Genomic DNA, 17,618 nt, shown 5'->3' with positions numbered 1-17,618 from the left:
GGGAGGTGCTGCAAGGGCAGACATGACTGCCAACACTGCATGTGCACATGAAAGTAGGGGAGATCCTGCCTTGCTTGGAAATGGGATTACCCGGATCTCATTTCCAATGCAGTTACAATGAACACAAGTTTACAGTAGCCATCAGGGTTGTTCCCCTTCATTGCAGTCATTTGATATCATAAGTGTTGATTGGCTACATATTTGGATCAGGATTTTCAGTATTTACTTGGGATTTTCAGTGCCCACTCACCTAGGGACTGGGCTCTCAATACTGCTTGAAAAAAAATCAGGCTTCTTTAAGGTATCTTACATTGACATTTCAAGCCAGATGCTCAAAAAAAAACTATGGAAAGAAAGATGGGTCCTCTCCTTGGCAGCTGGCACCGTCTGCCACCTTGAGACCCCATGCACCAGCAATGCAAGAGCTAAGCATGATGAACTGGAGAATACAAACCTTGGGCTCTTGCTACTTGCCAACATAGGTATATTTTTAATTTGTTTTGGCTTTCATGCTCTCACTCATTCTCTCTTTCATGCTCTCACATACGATCTTTCTACCTGTCCTCCCCTTCATATAAGCTCTGGCCAGTGCCTGCGGGCAGGATAATGTGAACAGCCTTGTGTAGCAACTGAAACTGCAGAAGAAGCTGGTGGTGAGGCAGCTGGCTAGGGAAGGGGCAGATAGGTGGCATCTTGAGAGCTGAATGCAGTCCTGAGGATTTCTGAGGCTGGCTTCCAGGACTTCTCAATAGTGGCTCGTGGTGCCAGTCCTGCACCTATGTGTCCTGGTGTTCAGCAGAGTCCTCTGAGTCCTGTCAGCCAAGGGGTCTCTGGGGCCCATGGGGACTGTGGCATTGCCAGTGTCCATGGCCATGGGTGAACAGTAGTTGTCCACATGCTGAGGCTGTCCCCTGCAGGGCTACCATCCATCCCTCTTGCTGGAACTATGTCAAGGCAGTCAAAGGTAGGCTGTCCTGTGAGATTCTTTAACCCAGAGAATCACAGCTCTGTGCTGTTGAGGCATCTTGGTACATCAAAGCTTTTATTTAAGTTTGCCAGCCATGGGATATTTTGAATCTCTCTGGATAACTCTGGGATTATGTCAGTGTCTCTGGATTTTTATCATCAGTAGGGATGATTAAAAAAAAAAAAGCAAGCTATGCCAGAAGTGGTGTGGTGCACTCATGATGGTATTTACAGTAATCATCTTCAGCCAGGGTTATAGGGAACATTTTTAACATTTGTATCTCCTTCAAACAAGATATTTGATTTCTTCCCTCTGCTGAAGTGAAAGACTGGCCACCCTCGAGGAAGAAAGAGCATGCCCTTTTCCTTTCAGGGGGCTAAACACCCGCCCTGTCCCCCTGCGCTGTATCTTCGGTTTCCAGCAGCCAACCCAGACATGCGAAGCAGTGTCTCATGGATGGATGCAGAGCTGACGCTGTCACCAGAGCTACTACTGCACTGCAAATAGCTCCAAGCCCTGCAGAAATACTCTACTGCACCCTTGCCTTACCTTCAGCAGGCCAGTCTTGTGTGTGCTGAGCACTGCTGTGAGGTGGTTGTTCTATTGCATGGAGCCTGGGTGTGTGAAGCCTCACCTTAATATCGCATTCTCTGAGCAACTTAAGGTTGCTCCTACTCATGCAGCTGTGGTGGGTTTCATAATCTTGTCAGTGCAGTCTAGTCTTTCAGTTTGTGGCCTCACCAGCTGCTGACAGCAGTGAGAGACTGATTGCAGCACTGCCTGGCTGCAGGCCAGTGTGTGCAGCCTTTGTCGCCACCACTCCTCCTGACAACATCCCTTACCCTGTCAGTCCATGCTGCCTCACCTGCAGCTCTGCTGCTGCTGCTGCTGCTGCCACGCTGCCCAGGTGTAGAACATCTCCACTTTTCTTCCAATCCCATGCCTCTCACAACTCTGTCGTCCGTCCTCCAGCCCGAGATGCAGTTGATCTCTGGTCCAGAGCTGGTCCAAGACTGGTTCCACCAGTACATGTTTCAGCTGACCTCAGTATCCCCTGGCTCTTGATTCATGCTGCTCTGCAGAGGTGTTGCTAGTCACTGTCTTTTAGAATCTCAATGGAGATGGTTAAAACCTCCATGTTTGTCTTGGTGTTGACTCACGTTTTAGGAACAGAATTATGAAGGCTCATTTCTGACTTATTTCAAACATATCATCTGCCAAACCTAGGTGTCTGCTGATACATTTTGTACTTACTGACCTATCTGGACCAGACTATACTGTGCAGGGAAAGCTTTGTTCCATCAGAGGACTGCTGGATGCCTATGGTGCCCTTCTTCAAAGCAGCACTCATGAGTATTTGAGGACAATGCTTTTAGGAAGGAAGTGCTCCCCTGAAAGAAATACTGCATGAAGTTGACTGTAAATGCAATTATACAACACTCTATACTGGTTTCAAGAAAGGGAAATACACTCTAGTGTTTCCTGTGGTACTGCATTATGATGGTCCCCTTTTCCTTCAGGAAACTGAAACCCGAAGAATGGGGATTTTCTGAAGATCACCTGCTGAGTTGGTTTCAGAACCCAGCTATCAGCTCAAGGTCCAAAACCATATTCTCTCTCTCATGGATATCATGCTCCACATGGGGACTGCAATCCTGGCATTGTACTTCCTCTAATTTTTACTTAAAGAGCAAATCAATTGGAGTTAAGCTACTCATCCCTGTTTGAAGCCAGGCCAAGTCACAGTTGAGCACCACTTATGAAATAGTAACTGGAGCTCTGGAAACTGAATTACTATATTTATTCAGCCTGAGGTGAAATCTGTCACCAGATAATTGCAAACGGGAATGAACTTATTCCAGTAAGGTCAGTTTTACCGTTTCATCCCTTGCAAGCTCAGTTCATCATTCCTGTTTGTTAACTGCAACTGAGCTGCACAGAAGGCTTTGTGCTGAAGGATTTCTCTGAGAGATAGGATGAAACAGTGCCTAGCCCAAAGAATTTACAGGAGAAATGTTTTTCTCATGCAGGTTAGTAGGGCTTTTTGTTTAAGCAAAAAATTTTCTGTATTTACTGTGCTTTTAATAGGAAACACTGAAATCAGAGTGTTTTCTAGGGGGCATTTGAGTCTGAAACAGGAGAAAGAAATCCTTTTGTGGGGGAAGGAGCAGAGAAACAAAGAAAGTTTTGGGCAGAGAGGAGATGGGCATGGTTTGGCAATGAAAGGCTTGTGAGGCAGAGGGGGGTGGAAGGGGCTGACATGCAAGAACAATGCAATATAATGAATAAAAAGTCAAGCTCAAGTGTGCTGTAGAAGCGTCTCTGGCAAAGATGTCTGCTTGTGCTGTTGGCTGCACACAGGCGTGACCTGCACGCTGTCTGTCCCAAATCTAGCAGCAGTTTCTCCCGAACTGGAACTATCTCCAGAGAGGCTGCCAAAACTGCTTTCCTGGACACTCAGCAGAGATGCTAGTTGAGCTCCCATTAGAGAATTGGCCTGACTTCTGGGAACAGAGCCGCTCTAGTCACACCCCTTTCATGCTCACTGCTCTTGGAGTGACCAAACTATTGTTTGCAGAGCCTGAATTGCAGAGTTGCATGCATGGAACTGAATGAAAATTCCCACACCCCAAGAGCTGAGTAGCAAATCTTCATATCCTCAGCTTGCTGGGGGTGGGTGGTTGTCACCGAGCATGTGTGTGTATATGGTCCTGTTCACAGAGGCTTCAGGTGACCAGCTGGCTGACACATGAACTTCAGCAGTGCCAGGCTGCTGTTGGTTGTCTTGGAGCCTTGTTTTAAATTGATTTGCAATTGATACAGCATTTGATCTGTCATCTGCTGGATATGAACCCCTCCATGCTAGCACCTGTCATGCCCATTTCTGCACTTAGTACCCCACTTTTTCAAAGGTTTTATATTCTCATACATCATCTCTAGATCAAAAACCATAAACAATTATGGATCAGGTGGACAGATGCTGTCAGTTCTGGTCATAGCAGACATCTGAATCAGCCTAATGGCTCCATAGCTCCATTGTCCATTCTGAGTTGAAATGTGATTGTTATCAGTTCCTCCAGAGATATACTTCAAGATACTCTGCAGTGGTTGGTTCTGGACTAAGCAAGCTTGAGGGCAAATTCCTTCTCAGCCCCGTGGCCTTGAAATCAGTTTATCAGAAGCAACAAGGGACATTTTTCTTTTGGAAGTCTAACATGCTTTGAATAGTTACTATTCCAACACAACATTTGGAGACCATTATAAATACTACCTACTTAGAAAAATACCTTGCTTAGCTCATGTGCCCCTTAGCACTACGAGACAGTGAGTTCCTGCTAATCTGATAAGATGACAGTAAGGTCACGTGCAGTGTTCTTGGTGTGTTGTCTTGCTGTTGGGCCTTAGAACTGGGAGTTCTTTTGTGTGACACAGTGCTGACAAGCTCTGGCCCCACAAAAAATCTGTAGGGATTCAATTTGCCCTCACCCCACTCTCCATCATTGCCCTAAGCCGCAGGACTCCTGGAGCTGCAAGGCAGGACTGATGGCAGCACATGTTCCCCTGAACACAAAGATCAATGCTGGCTCTCAGGAAACCTCATGTGTGCTGAAATGTAAGTGGAAATGGCGCCTTTTCATTAGCACACAGGAGTATTGGCATGTGCCTGCTTCTGTGCCAGCAGGTATTAATGCCCATCAGAGCGTGCCAACCAGCAGGCACTGTCTAATCCCGGTGTTGTATAATGAATAAAATTATTGAGAGGGGGAACTGAAGGTCAGAGAACAAGAATGAAGCTGTCTGGTGCAGAGCTGCTGTGCTCTGCAGAGATGTCAGGGCATAGTCCCCTCTGGGGCCATCCTCTCTTGCTCCTGGAGACCTGACCAGTGGTCTTCTCTTACTCGAGATACCTTTCAAGAAAGAAAGAATATTTCTGATATTACAGTGCTGTAGTGTTACAGGCATGGAAAATGACCCAAGAGGCAGAAGTGTCAGATGGATGTCCAGACTACCCACAGCTGAAGGATACAGGAAGTGAAGAGGAAGTGGAAATGTGGGAGGGCGGTCTGAAGGAGGCAATAAACCCAAGCACTTTTCTTCTCTCAGCTCTTCATCCTGAGCAAAATCTTCTATCTCTCAGTCTTGCCTCTCTTTACCATCATATGAAGAACTGAGGATTCTGAAGATGAAGATCTTCAGTAGGAAGAACAGGGCTGCTCCATTACTCTGTAGGACTTCAGGAAAGAGTTGTATGCTTAAGACTTTGGATGGACTCTAAAGGGGATTGCCTTTGAGCAACCTCCATCTGAAAGGACTGGTCTGAAGTCTGAGGCATTTAGGAAGGGGGAAACAGGATTCTCAGGGTTGTATGAAGTTCACAGAGAGCTAAATATCTAATTAATTTGTCCAAATGCACAATTCCCTGTCATCTGCCTGCCTTTTCTGTGAAATTATCCAGAAGTAGTGGGAGGGGACCAAAAGCTGAGGCTAATGCACAGCAGCCCTGTTAATCATTTATTAGTGTTTGGTTGCTGCCTGTAATGTGTGTGTGGAGATGGCTCTGATGAGCTCTGAACTTCTGGTTCCCATCTGGAACATTTCGCTGCGCCCAGACTTTGTTCGGACTATGTTTACCTTCAGTCGTCCATCTGGCCTGTCACCAGGAAATACATCAGAACAGGTATTGATCTGTGTAATTGATTTTGTGTCATTTTCCCCTCTGGGACTGAGTTCACATGAGACAAACTCATAAAATATCAAGCTCACAATGCCACTGTGGCCCCCTGCAAGGATTCTCTGCCATGAGAACATCTCCTCCCCACCAATGGAACTCTGTCAAGACATAGTTCAAGTACCAGTGTCTGTTCGTACATTGACCAGCCAGGACCGAGAGGGTTAAAGGCCTGGGACACAAAACCTCATTTATTCCTGCTTAGGCCAAATGTGTTTCTGTTGAGCAGTTGTGCCGGGAGAACATAAAGAAGATGCATCTTTTAAGAACCAGCCCACTGGGGTCTTCGGGCAACATTTTCTTGAATGTCAAAGGGACTTGAAAGAAGTCGTCTAGTCCATCTTCCCATGTCTCCTGAGTTCTCATGGGAAGGCTGGCATTTAAATTCCTCCCCTACAGCAGGTCGTCTCCAGATATCTGGGATTTTTCTGCCACCACCACTCCCTTAGGATCTCTGCCATCCCCCTAGCCCTAAGGAGGTATTAGATAAAGAGAGGGAAGGAGGGAGACAAGGATGGGACTATTTTGGAATCTGCAGGCAAAGATCCCGATTTTAGTTGATAAAGCTAGCTCCCAAAGACACAGGGAGTGAAAGGCTCCCTCTAATGGGAAGCGCTGTGGGTGGAACTCCTCTGAGTAGAGCCCCGCACACTCATAATCTACCTCCTCTCAGACCCACTGCTTCCATCATCCAGGTTTGTCCACTCAGCAGTGCCTGGGGCCTGTTCATGTCATAAGGCAAAGCTCTATGAAGCTCAGCATTTCTGAATATCCCCTTCGTCCTGAAAGGAGGTGCATATAAACTGTACAAAACTGATACAGGAAGAAAAAGTTGCTCAATTTTAAATAGTCACTGAGGGAAAAAACCACTCCTTAGAACCTACTGTGCACCATTCCTGAAAGTAAGACATATTTGAAGGACAAAGGAAGCACAGTCCCATAGCCATTCCTGTTTCCATTCCATCAGTGGCACAACCTATAACCTCATGCCGTAGCCCACTGTTGTCTAGGCTTTAACAGAGGTGTGGCCAAGAGCATGACCTTTCTTCTGTTCAGACTAGATTTCTTCACAAAAACAATGTACTAGAGGGATTATTATGAGTGCCAAGGGATGAGGTAAAAATAATAGGAGGACCATTTTCATGAAGAATAAAAACAAACAGTGGCATCAGAGATGTATTTATTCATGGGCTTACAAAAGAAATGGGTGGAAATCTGCTAACAGACCAATTTTCTGCTCTCTATTGTCTTTTACTGTAGCTGTCCTAAATTTTGCTAGTCCCTTTTCTCCACTGGGTATGAACTGAAGGACTTGTTAACAAGTGAAACCAAACTTTTCCATCCTACTCACCTCAATTTTGGTTCCAAATACCAGAGTTAGGCGGCTGGAATACATTTTCAATAGCTGTGAGGACATCTGACATTATCCATCCAGATGCACTGAGCTTCTGAAAAGGGCTACTCCACACATATTTTAGAACCTACTTTCAGGCACCAACATTTGAAAGGCTGGGTTGCACTAAGGAGCTCCCCTGCTGCAGCACTATAAGGGAGGGAATAGGACAGACTCCAACTCTCAGAAATTTTAAATTGGCAGCTTTAACCCTAATATTCACAGTCAGCATCTGCATTTGGCAGCAGGGCATTCTTCAGACAGTTTTTGGACTATAGCCTTAATTTATAGGTGCTTGGACTCGCAGTTCTGCCCTGAGCTGTGTCAATGTGCAAAGGAGACTGGAGGGAGCTGATCTCATAGTTATTTTGGGCATCACATAGCTCTTTGTTTGCAGCCCCCCTTTTTGACTTCTCAGCTTTTCAGAAAACTGGCATGCACAGTCCAGTGGAAAGCAGGCTGTTGGACCTCAATCTCTGCCAACCCTGTGAAAGCACACAGGCCTCGCCACACATGTTAACAAAAGCTCCTTTCCCTGCTGCTCACCTGAAGGTCATCCTATTAGAAAGACTCTGGGAATAACTGGACATTCCACTGCACATTCATTACTTGCATGTGTTCTTCCAAGCTAGCTCCACTTCTTGCTTCCCCTTTCCCAAAGTCAGTGCCTTTCTCAGCTACATCCAGCTGAGTGGTGGTAGGTGGGGGCTGCAGCCACAGAAGTTCAAGCCAGGCTATTTAGTTTGATCAAAACCACTGAAACCCAGGTGCAGAGAGGGAGAAAATTTCCCATTTAGTGCTGGGAGTCTCAGTCACAGGACTCATATGTGAATAATAAGACTAGACAAATTAGATCCTAATTGATATCAGGCATATTCAATGGGCCTTGCAGCTGATGGATGTTTTTCCACTGAATTCATTGCCTTGAGGATTAGGACCCATGGACAGAGGGTGCAAACAGAAACCAGAGCTGTAAAGAATGACAGAGAGCTCCCTTAGGGAAAGAGCTGTTTTGCAGTACCACGTGCAAGGAAAAGACACTCCTTCAAGGGAAACGGGGTAAGGAAGATGCTGGAGCTGAGTCTTTGTCCTACGCTGTGGGGTGGGAGGACAAAACATGGGTTTTGGGGCAATTCCCACTGAGCAGGAGATGGCTCTGCAATGATCCCCGTTTCTTCCAGGGTCTGAACAAATTAATAAAAAGAAGATTGCAGGCTTGAGGGGCAGACGGGCAATGGCTCTGTAACCTGCAGAGAACAGGGAGTTTGTAGGACCTGTTTTCAGGCATCCATTTCAAGTGGAAAAGAATTTAGTCTCAGATCCTGGTGGCTCTCTAAGGGCACTATTTGACACTCAAAAATACCTTTTTTTTCCCCTCCCTCCCCATATTCCCCACTTTCTTCACAGACTCCCGGCCTCTCCTGCTGCTGCCCCTGACAGGCGGTGAGTGCAGCTGGGGCCCATGAGTGCGGTGCCAGGGGTCAGAGAGGCTGGTATGAGCTGGCTGCGGCATGGATGAAACAGCACGTATGCACTGCCGTGCTGAGCCTTGTGCCTCTGGTTGCACAGCAACCCAGGGACACAGGCCTGGGTCCCAGCCAGCTGCTGGGGCCAGCCCTGCTGACACCTGGTCCTCAGCACCCCTCCAAAGGCTGGATGGGAGCGAGCATCCCTGATTCAAGGAAAGACTCAGCTGACAGTGCCCAACGTGAGGCTCGGGCAGTGCACAGCAAATGCTCCAAGTTCTTGGCAGGCCAAAACAGGGTCTGCTGGGTTTATTTATTTATTTTTGGTGGGGAGGAGTGGTATAGAAGAGAGAAGGTTATGATTTAAATATCTATCCTGTTGCCAACCAAAAAAGTCAGTGGGGTGTTAAATTACTATTGACTTCACAGGCCAGCATTTGCCTCCCTCCCCCCGTAGCTCAGCTCTCCCTGCGGTGTCTCTCACTCACTCAGGGCTGCTATAAAGGGAAGGCGCAAGCCTCAGTGGCTGACACTGGAGACGTTTTAATTCCCCCCTGCCCCAGCTGATCCGGCTGGGCTCCAAGAGCTGGGCAGGATGGGCCCTGCTGGCTGCCTGAATGTCCTTTTGATTCAAAGTTTGATTCAAAGTCTGCCCTTCGTGAAACTGCCTTGCTTCCCAGCGGGCTCTGCAGTGCGTGTTCCAGGTGGTGGAGAGTGCCGGGAGAGATTAAGGGAAGCACAGATGAGCTCTGGCCTTCTTTTGAGTTTAGCCTGGCTTTGGAGAATTTCCCTGCTATGCCCCTTAGCTTTTGGCCAATGTCAGAGGCCTTCACTGCTTCTTTACTTTAAAGGGGCTCAAGGCTTTTAATCTCTTCCACCCTCCTTTCATGGACGTTTGGGTTGAGGTGTCTGCTCAGCTGGGCTCTTCATGTGGCGAAACAAAATGAAAAGTCCTCTGCCACTGCCCGGTGTTGCCTTTCATGGAACTCTCCAGCAGGGCTCTTTCCAACAGTTGCAGAGCACACAGGGGCCGTGTAAAAAAGAATGTGGGCTCAGATGTCACCCTTGACTGATCTTGAGCTACTAGTGGGGTACAGAGATGAAGTACCCAGCTGAGATCATGTTGCCAAGGGCTCAGTTGCAGGGAGGGGAAGGTGGTGTTGAAGGGGTCTCCTGGCACTATTATGTGTAGGGGAGCAGAAAAGGTGAAGGGACCCTAAAAAAGAGAGAACAAGGAGTGCAAGAGAGCCATAAGAACCTACACAAGTAAGAAGCAACTTACTCCCACACAGTGAGAGAAAGTCAGATGAAATCAAGAGCCCCAGGTCTTGTGCTGCAGTCAAGCTAGTCTGGAAACCATAGCGGGGCAGCGCTTAATCCTGTGAATAGTTCCATTTGCCCTAAGGGATTTCAAAGCATATCTCTGTGTATCATGTATTAGAAGTCAGGGGAGGCACACAGGGAAAAGGATGGGCATTCTGCAAAATCAGGGACCACACATCAGCAAGGTTTGTGCCAAAGGAGGAAGAAGGTAATGAAAAGCAGAGTGACCCTGCAACGACTTGGCTTGCTAAGCCTGCGGGCTCTGTTTGATTACGTTTCTCTTTAATAATAACAACCACTTTGCTAATGTCTCTTTAATGAAGTGACCTGTGTGGGTAAGCCACAGCAGGACCATACATGCTGGATCAGCAGGCGACATGGACTGAAGCAAGGAAGGTGTTCTGGAGTCTGCACTCTGCCTGGGTGCTGAAGCAGTGGTGAAGAGACATCCTGGGACCTGAAAATTAGAGTGTATGGAGTTATAGAGAAGGCACAACTTGTTCCATGCCTCCTCCAATCAGTGTATCAGTGAGTTCCAGTTGTTCCAGCCCCAAATCACCACATTGTTGAGTCAAGACACCAGCAACAGCAGATTATCGTCAAACTTTCATCACCCGGGGCTGAGCATGAGCATGAGAAATTTCAGCCCGGGGAAAAAAAATGAGCTTGAAATGGTTTCAGAAGGTTGCAGAAGCCAAGGAAGAGAAGTGATTGAAATAAAAGGGTCACCTCAACTATTAAAGCAGGCAACATGTCAGTGCATCCTGGCAAGGAGGAGCGGAATTGCGTGGTCTGATATGGTCAGTGCAGGATTCCAAAAAGGCATCTTACTACATAGACCATCAAATAGAGACTTATCATTGTTCCAGCAGGGTATTGAATCAGGGCACTGTGAATCAAAAAGCCCTTGGGTTGTCTGTTGATTTAAAGGACTCCTTTTTGTCAGCAGCTTTTCTCCTGTCAGCTTGCAGGTGCAAGAGTGTAGCAGGATGGATTGTGGGCTGTGTCTCCTGTGAGGAAGTCGTGGTGATCTTATGCCCCTCTTGTTGTATCACTAGTGCTTTCCTGCTCACCCCTTCCTAAACAGAAAGATGACACAAGGATCTGAACAACACCACTGTGAGACAAATCTTTCCCAAATATCTGGTACTGTTGAGGCCTGTATAGGCAGCTCAGCATAGATCTTGTCCTGCCTGTATTTCCCTAGGTCCTTCTTATCCTTTCATGCTACACATCCAGAATATTGCACATCTGTGCATATTGCAAAAGACCAACTCATGGCAGCCCCTTCTGCTGCATTTCTAGGACTAGTCATTCCCAGGTTCCAACAGCCTTATTGCACAAGTAAGAGATGGTGGCCAGAGCAGGAGTTGTGCGTGTTTTAAGCCTGAAGATGGTATGTCTTCTCAATATTGTCTGGGACTTCTGACAAATTTCTGCTGCCTCTTTATGTTTTGTTTCTCATGAGTAGAAAACCATTTCTCTTCTCTTCTTCAAACCATCCCCTTTCAATTCCACTAAATGTCTTACACCTTTTGTCTCTCCTTTCATCACCATCCTCCTCCACTGGCTTCCTCCTTCATGCTGAATCCTGCCTTGCCTCTTGGTATCTGCATAATCTGCATGGAAAACTCACTGGAGAAAGGGGCTGGTCTTGTTTTCTGTTGGTCTATCACCAAGTACACCTCTTGTGCATTATAAATAATTAACAGGCATCTGTCAAATACAGATGAGAGCACACCTGCTCTTGAAGCCTGTATCTGCTTCCATGGCAGCCTGCTCAGCTTCCCATGGAGGATTCATCCCTGGATGAATGTGAGGAAATGTGGTAGAGGGATAGCTGGCTGTGGTACAACCATCACTTTGGGGAAACTACCCTTTAGGGGATGGGCTGTAAAGCTTAGTCATGGCTGCGGGGAAAAATTTGAATCCTCTTGCTGCATCTCTGTGTAACTGGTCCAAGATCTTTAGTGGTTGCTCTTTTATTACTTTCCTGCATCAGACTAAGGGAAAAGGCTAGCTTTGATGAGTTGCCAAGTCCTTGCTGAATTATAACTACTAGAAACACCAGAAAGAGTGATTCTTGAAAGGACAAGAACATATATATGTATATATATTTGCGTATTATGTCCCCAGCAATTTTAGCTGACACTGAGAGGGGCCTTCAGCCACAAAGAGCCACATGGCAGTGGAAAGAGACTGGTTCTGCTTACAGAGGGTGCGTGTGCCCTGTAAACCACAGGGAAGACAACCAGATTTAAGCAAGAGCTGAGAGCAGGCTGTGGGTCCCTGTTTTCATGGGGCTGTCATGATGATCTTGTGGAGAGATGCTTGCTGGCTGTGATGTGGTGATGTGGGGGAGCAGCAAGGGGACTCCCCCAGTGCTCCCAGTCTTCAGGTGGGGGCATGTGCCTCTCTTTCAGGCCCTGCTCAGACATCAAACCACAATGTTGCATTCTAAGGGCCAAGACTGGCCCTTTCCAGCTTCTAATGTCTGTCTCAAAGACAAGCCAAGGGAAGACTTGCTCAGCTTTGGGATGCTGCATGTGGCAAGGCTAATATTGGAAGGCTGGGTATTCACCTCTGTGCAGAGCATAAAAAACCAACCAAACAAAAAACCAACCCAAATCCCCAGCCCCAGATATTTTCCCCTGCCAGAACCATGTTTTTCTTTCACAATGCTGTGCAGGGGGGTGACTACTCTGAGAATTAACCCAGATACAGCTGCAGTACCTAATAAGAGGCAGTTTGCTACCACAGCAGGACATCTGTGTGCAGCCTGAGCCTGTGTTTAATGACAGCTGGATGGCAGGTTGGCACAAAAATATAATGGTCACAGTGGTGTCAGAGGCTGAGCATCCTCACAGGATCAATCTCTTCCTGCAGAGCAAGGTACTTGAGAAGTGCCAGAAATATAAAGGACTGATGTTTTGGTAATAGGTTGTCTCAGCAGAGATACCATTATGTTGATGAAGCTGCAAGAAACCTCTAATTTTCCATCATGCTATGAAAGTCAGGAGAGTTTTGTATGAACCACAAGCCAGACACACATATCATAAGATAATCAGATATAAGAACACTCCTTAGTGTTTGTGCAGGACTGTGTCAAAGCTTCACAGGGCACTTGGATCAGAATGATCAGAATGGATCTTGTCTTAACATCATGTTACCGCAGGGCCCAGGACTACAAGAGTAATCCAGATGCTCAGCATATCAAATACATGCAAAGAAAGCTTTCCTGAGCTTCAGACTGCTTTCAGTACTGTCAACCCAACGTGTTCCTTCTGCTAGTGTGTGTCTGCTCAGCAGCCAAAAGAAAAGCAAAATACATTTGAAGGGAGGGAGCGGGGAGAAATGTTATGAAATAAAAGATCAGAGGATCAAGAGCACTTTTGAGGCTCAAACATGCCACACACAAGCTCTGGGCCTGTGGTCAGCCGGAAAACATCAGTTTAAAATTCCACAATAGCCCTGGTATTTAATCCTTCTAATGCAAATTCCCCCCACCCCAGTCCTAGATCGGCACTACTACTGTGGTGGCACAACCCGAGCCTTTAAGCCCTTTTGAAGTATGCAAGAGTCCCTGTTTCTCAGCAGGAGGGCTGGGAAGCTATGTCAACAATGTCAAAAATGTTCCTGTGATTACTGTACCTTTCTGAGCAGAAACCAGGAGAGAAAGCAATTAATGCCTCCTAATCTGGCTCATAAATAAAACTTGTTCTCCTTGGAAGCGTCATCTCTGTAGCCCCTAATTAGGATGGCTCTTTGTCACCTCCCAGCCTTCCACAGTGGGAGGAAGGAGGCCCATTATCTCCCTCTGCCCAGCACCAGGGTTAGATGCACACTTCTGCAAGTGAAGCCACGGCCTGAATGCAGTTGCAAGCACTACTGTGTGCCTCTGCGATATCCTCCATCGTTCAATTCCCAAGGCTGTCAGATATCACAGGACCTGGACATTGGGGTCTTGGCCAACCCCTGTGCTGAGCAACTATAATCCAAGATGTACAAAGGGTGAGGCGAGGGGAAGGAGCCAGAAGGCGCAGCTGTTGACATATGATGGAGATGAGAGCTGTAGACCACTCCAAGTCAGACAGAGGGAGAGGCACAGTGTGTATTGGCAGATAGTCCAGCCTTATCAACAGCTGAAGTGCATGCCAAGTATTTCCACCAGCCTCTCCTGTGTAAGCAGAGTGACTTCCTATCAGCATCAGGAGTGAGACCTTGGAAAGCCATGAACAGTACTTACAGACCTGTTCTCAGAGGGCGTTCAAGTGTGTCTGCATGGCACGGTCATTCCAGGTCTTTGGTACAAGGGTGCTTTATCCTTGGGTATCCTGGGGGGTGTCTTCCCAGTGGGCAAGATGAGCCATCAGCTGCAAAGCAGAGGGGAAACCTTCTTCCATGGGTGAGGCATCTCCATTAGAGAGCAGACTGAGCTGGAGCAGTGCTCAGATTGTCTCACAGCCCTGCATGAGAAGCGTACATGTAAAGACCACTCGTGTGCATGGGGAGGGAAGTGCATATGGGTGAATGGGCTGAGAGAAGACATGCATCATAAGGGAGAGGCAAGGGAAACACTGAAATGGTTAATTCTTCTGAAAGTGTGGGGAGGCTGGGCATAGCTGGTGGAGTCATAGCAGGTAATGGATAAATAGCTCAAGAGGGGACAAATAGGGAGACAGTGGGATGAACCCGAGACAGCAGGAAGGATGATGGCAATGGCAGGTGTGCAAGGGAGAGACAGCTGAGTGTAGCCCAGGAAAGGCCCATGCATGTGGGAGGTCTTCCTCACCACCTCCTGCCCAAGGTCCAAGTGTCTGTGGGATGGAGCTCACACCTCCAAGTTACACACTGGGAGACAACCTTATCAGCATCTTTTTGTTTGTCAGTAACACCAAAATTAGCCACTGAGGTGTAACCCAGGTCTCAGCTCCATGTCTGAGACCTGACCCCACCTATTGCTCTCCATCTCTAGCACCTGCCCTCATCCATGGAAGAGAGCCCAGGTGGGAGGTGAGCACTTGAAGCTTTGCTTTCTCACCATCAAAATGCCAAGCCATTTCCATGGACATACCCCATCCTTGCTGAACATGCTGCACCTTGCAGGGAGAAGCATGTCTTTGCCAGGAACTTCTGCCCACAGGCACACAGTCCTGCATTGCCTTTTTGGTGGAGCCATACAGAGGAGCTGTCAGTCCCACCTGCAGCCAAGCACACCTGCTGTCAGGACAGAGCACTTCTGCAGCACTTTTGGATGAGCCTGCAGGAAGCATTGTGCCTGTTAAACTTCACCAATGTGAAAATCCTACCCCAAGAGTGATGGAGGGAAAAGCCATTTTGGATCCTGTGGAGTGGGGGATGACATAGGAATTTGTGATTCAGGAATTTGTGATATAGCATTTTTCCCTGCTGTTGACTGCACAAGCTTGCAATGAAGCCAGGCTTAGCACTACCGTCCCCATCAGCAATTCTGCTAAGAGGAATTTGAGTTTTTATGGTCACTGATAAGATTAAAGTCTTTGTTGCAGCTGGCCGAGGCAGACTCAGCTGCAGGCTGTGTAAAAGCACTGCTGGGAGGGCAGAGGGAAGGTAGTTTTGTTGCTTTCTTTGGGAATTCCCACACTTGCAAATGTTTGGATTTCATCTGAACTGCAGTATTAACTCCATGCTTGCTGGTGTGTTAAAGACCTAAACCTGTGGATAAAAAGGACAGGAGTCCCTTGGGGTGGGATTTCATGACTTTCTTGCTGAGCTCTGCTGACAGCCGAAGTAGCCCTGCACATGTCCTAAAGGACAGGTGCTGAGGGACAACATCAGGAGCAGGTCCTCTTCCTCCTCTGGGGATGGTTCTCCTCAAATGGGCCTCAGCAAGGGCAAGAGTGGGAAGATGATCAGTACCTTGTGCTCTGCAGCCCTTGCACAGCCTGGGGAAGCTCTCAAGGGTTTCCCCTCAGGAAGTCTGGGGCTAACTGGCAGAACCCTGCTCTTCCTTCAATTACATGACTGCAGCAGTCATTAAGGCTCCCACTTCCAGAGCTGTAGAAAACATTCCCCAGAAAATCCAAACCAGACCTGCAGCTCCTACCCTGAAACCTCATTCCCATGTTGAGTCAGCAGCCAGCATGGACTTGGGTTCTTGTTGGTGGTCTTTCATTTTTCTTGCCAGACCTCTGAGGCACGCTGTGGAGAGAGAGTGACTACCTGCAGTCACTGCTGACTCCTCACCTGGAGGACCATGCTCTCACACTGGGATCTGGCACCAAGGAGCCCCAGGGCCTCACCGAGGGTAGTGCTGGTAAAGGAGCATTGCTGGCAGCTCTTTGTTATTTGTTTCCTCTGCTGATAAGTAGAGGTATTGCTGGGTCCAAATTATGGAGCTGTTCCCCATGATCCATTCTAATATTATAAATTTTAAAACCCCCAAACAAGCAACCTCAATTTATCAAATGAGCTATGGCTCTGGATACCAGGTGTGCCCCATATTTTCTTCTGTGCTAAAAACCCAGTTTCTCTTCTCCCTCTGATTTTTTCTGAAGTGCTATTCAGGGACTAGCCTCTGGCAGATGCACCCTGAAGAACACAGCACTAATTCACTTCACCTTTGATGGAAAACATCGATCTCACAGCCCACTCATGGAGCAGGTTTTTTTTTTTTTTTGCTTGAAAATTCAGGAGAAGGTAACATCGTGACTTTGAGTTGAGATACCCAGCTCTGAGACATGCCTTGGGCACAGGTCATGGACTGGCTGAAAGGGCACAGAGGGAAATGAGAAGTGCTGCATCAAGCTGCTGCCGCTTTCTGAGAGCTCGTCGGTTTCATCGTACAAGGGCACCACGTGCACAGGAACCAAACTGGGCAAGCTGAGGTTCCCAGTGCCCTTTCTACTTGTGCCAGGGGGATAAGGTATTCAGGGACACATGGGAAGCACTGCTTCCATTTTAAGAGAATTATTCATAACGAGGTCAGCCTGCTGCTGCTTTCTCTCTCTGAGATGCCATCCAGGTCCTGCAAGATGTCCATACGGCACATCCGCTTCCACTGTGGTACCTTGTGAAATGAGGTGGTGCTGTTAATCAGGTTTACAGACACCAAGACCAAGGAAGTCATGCTTGTCTCTGCAGATCAAGGTCCAAGTGACTAGCCCCAGGTATCACAAAGAGGCAGTAGCATCACAAGGAGCAAATCAAGGCTTGTCTGTGCCTGGAGCACTGGCTCTAATGCCCAGTTGTGCCTCCCTGCAGTTGTGGTGATACCTTCAAGAGGCTGAGGAGTGAACAGAGATCTGAGGTGCTTCATCCTGCTGAGAGAGGCATGGGGCTGTCCTTGCAGAGGGTGCTTTGGAGAGTCATCTGCAGCAGGTGCCAAAAACAAAAGGAATAAATGAAATGAGATATTGGAGAACAAGGTGTAAAAGCAGGTGCTGTCCTGTGTCAAATAAACAGGATTGATGTTGGAAGACTTTGCTCTTGGTCTCCTGGGATCTAGTCCCACTTATGTGTGTGACAACAGGGGCACAATCACACAACATTTCAATTTCATATAATTTTAAATTCTTGGAAGCAATATGCAAAGCAGTGCCATGGCTGTGATCTGCACTTTGCCACACAGGTCATTACTCCAGGCTACAAAGCAGTTGCCATCCTGTCATGGGAGTGCTCTGAGCCCAATCTGGGTATTTAGTCACTGCACAGAACACTTCCCATCACTCTAAGAGCTGGCACTGACGGTGGGAGTGGCAG

The 17,618-nt window shown here is 47.5% G+C and overlaps 1 long non-coding RNA gene across 1 annotated transcript; it reads left to right on the top strand.

The window, feature by feature from the left end:
- Positions 1 to 2,862: 2,862 nt before the first annotated feature.
- On the top strand, positions 2,863 to 17,335 carry LOC119699256. The gene is made up of 2 exons (XR_005256376.1): positions 2,863 to 2,997; positions 16,045 to 17,335. It is a non-coding gene; the product is annotated as an uncharacterized LOC119699256 (long non-coding RNA).
- Positions 17,336 to 17,618: the final 283 nt, after the last annotated feature.

This window comes from Motacilla alba, chromosome 3 (assembly GCF_015832195.1).
Source record: "Motacilla alba alba isolate MOTALB_02 chromosome 3, Motacilla_alba_V1.0_pri, whole genome shotgun sequence".
In the NCBI taxonomy this organism is placed as follows: domain Eukaryota; kingdom Metazoa; phylum Chordata; class Aves; order Passeriformes; family Motacillidae; genus Motacilla; species Motacilla alba.
Note: the sequence above shows the minus strand (reverse complement) of the source record. Positions and strands in the feature narration are given on the sequence as shown.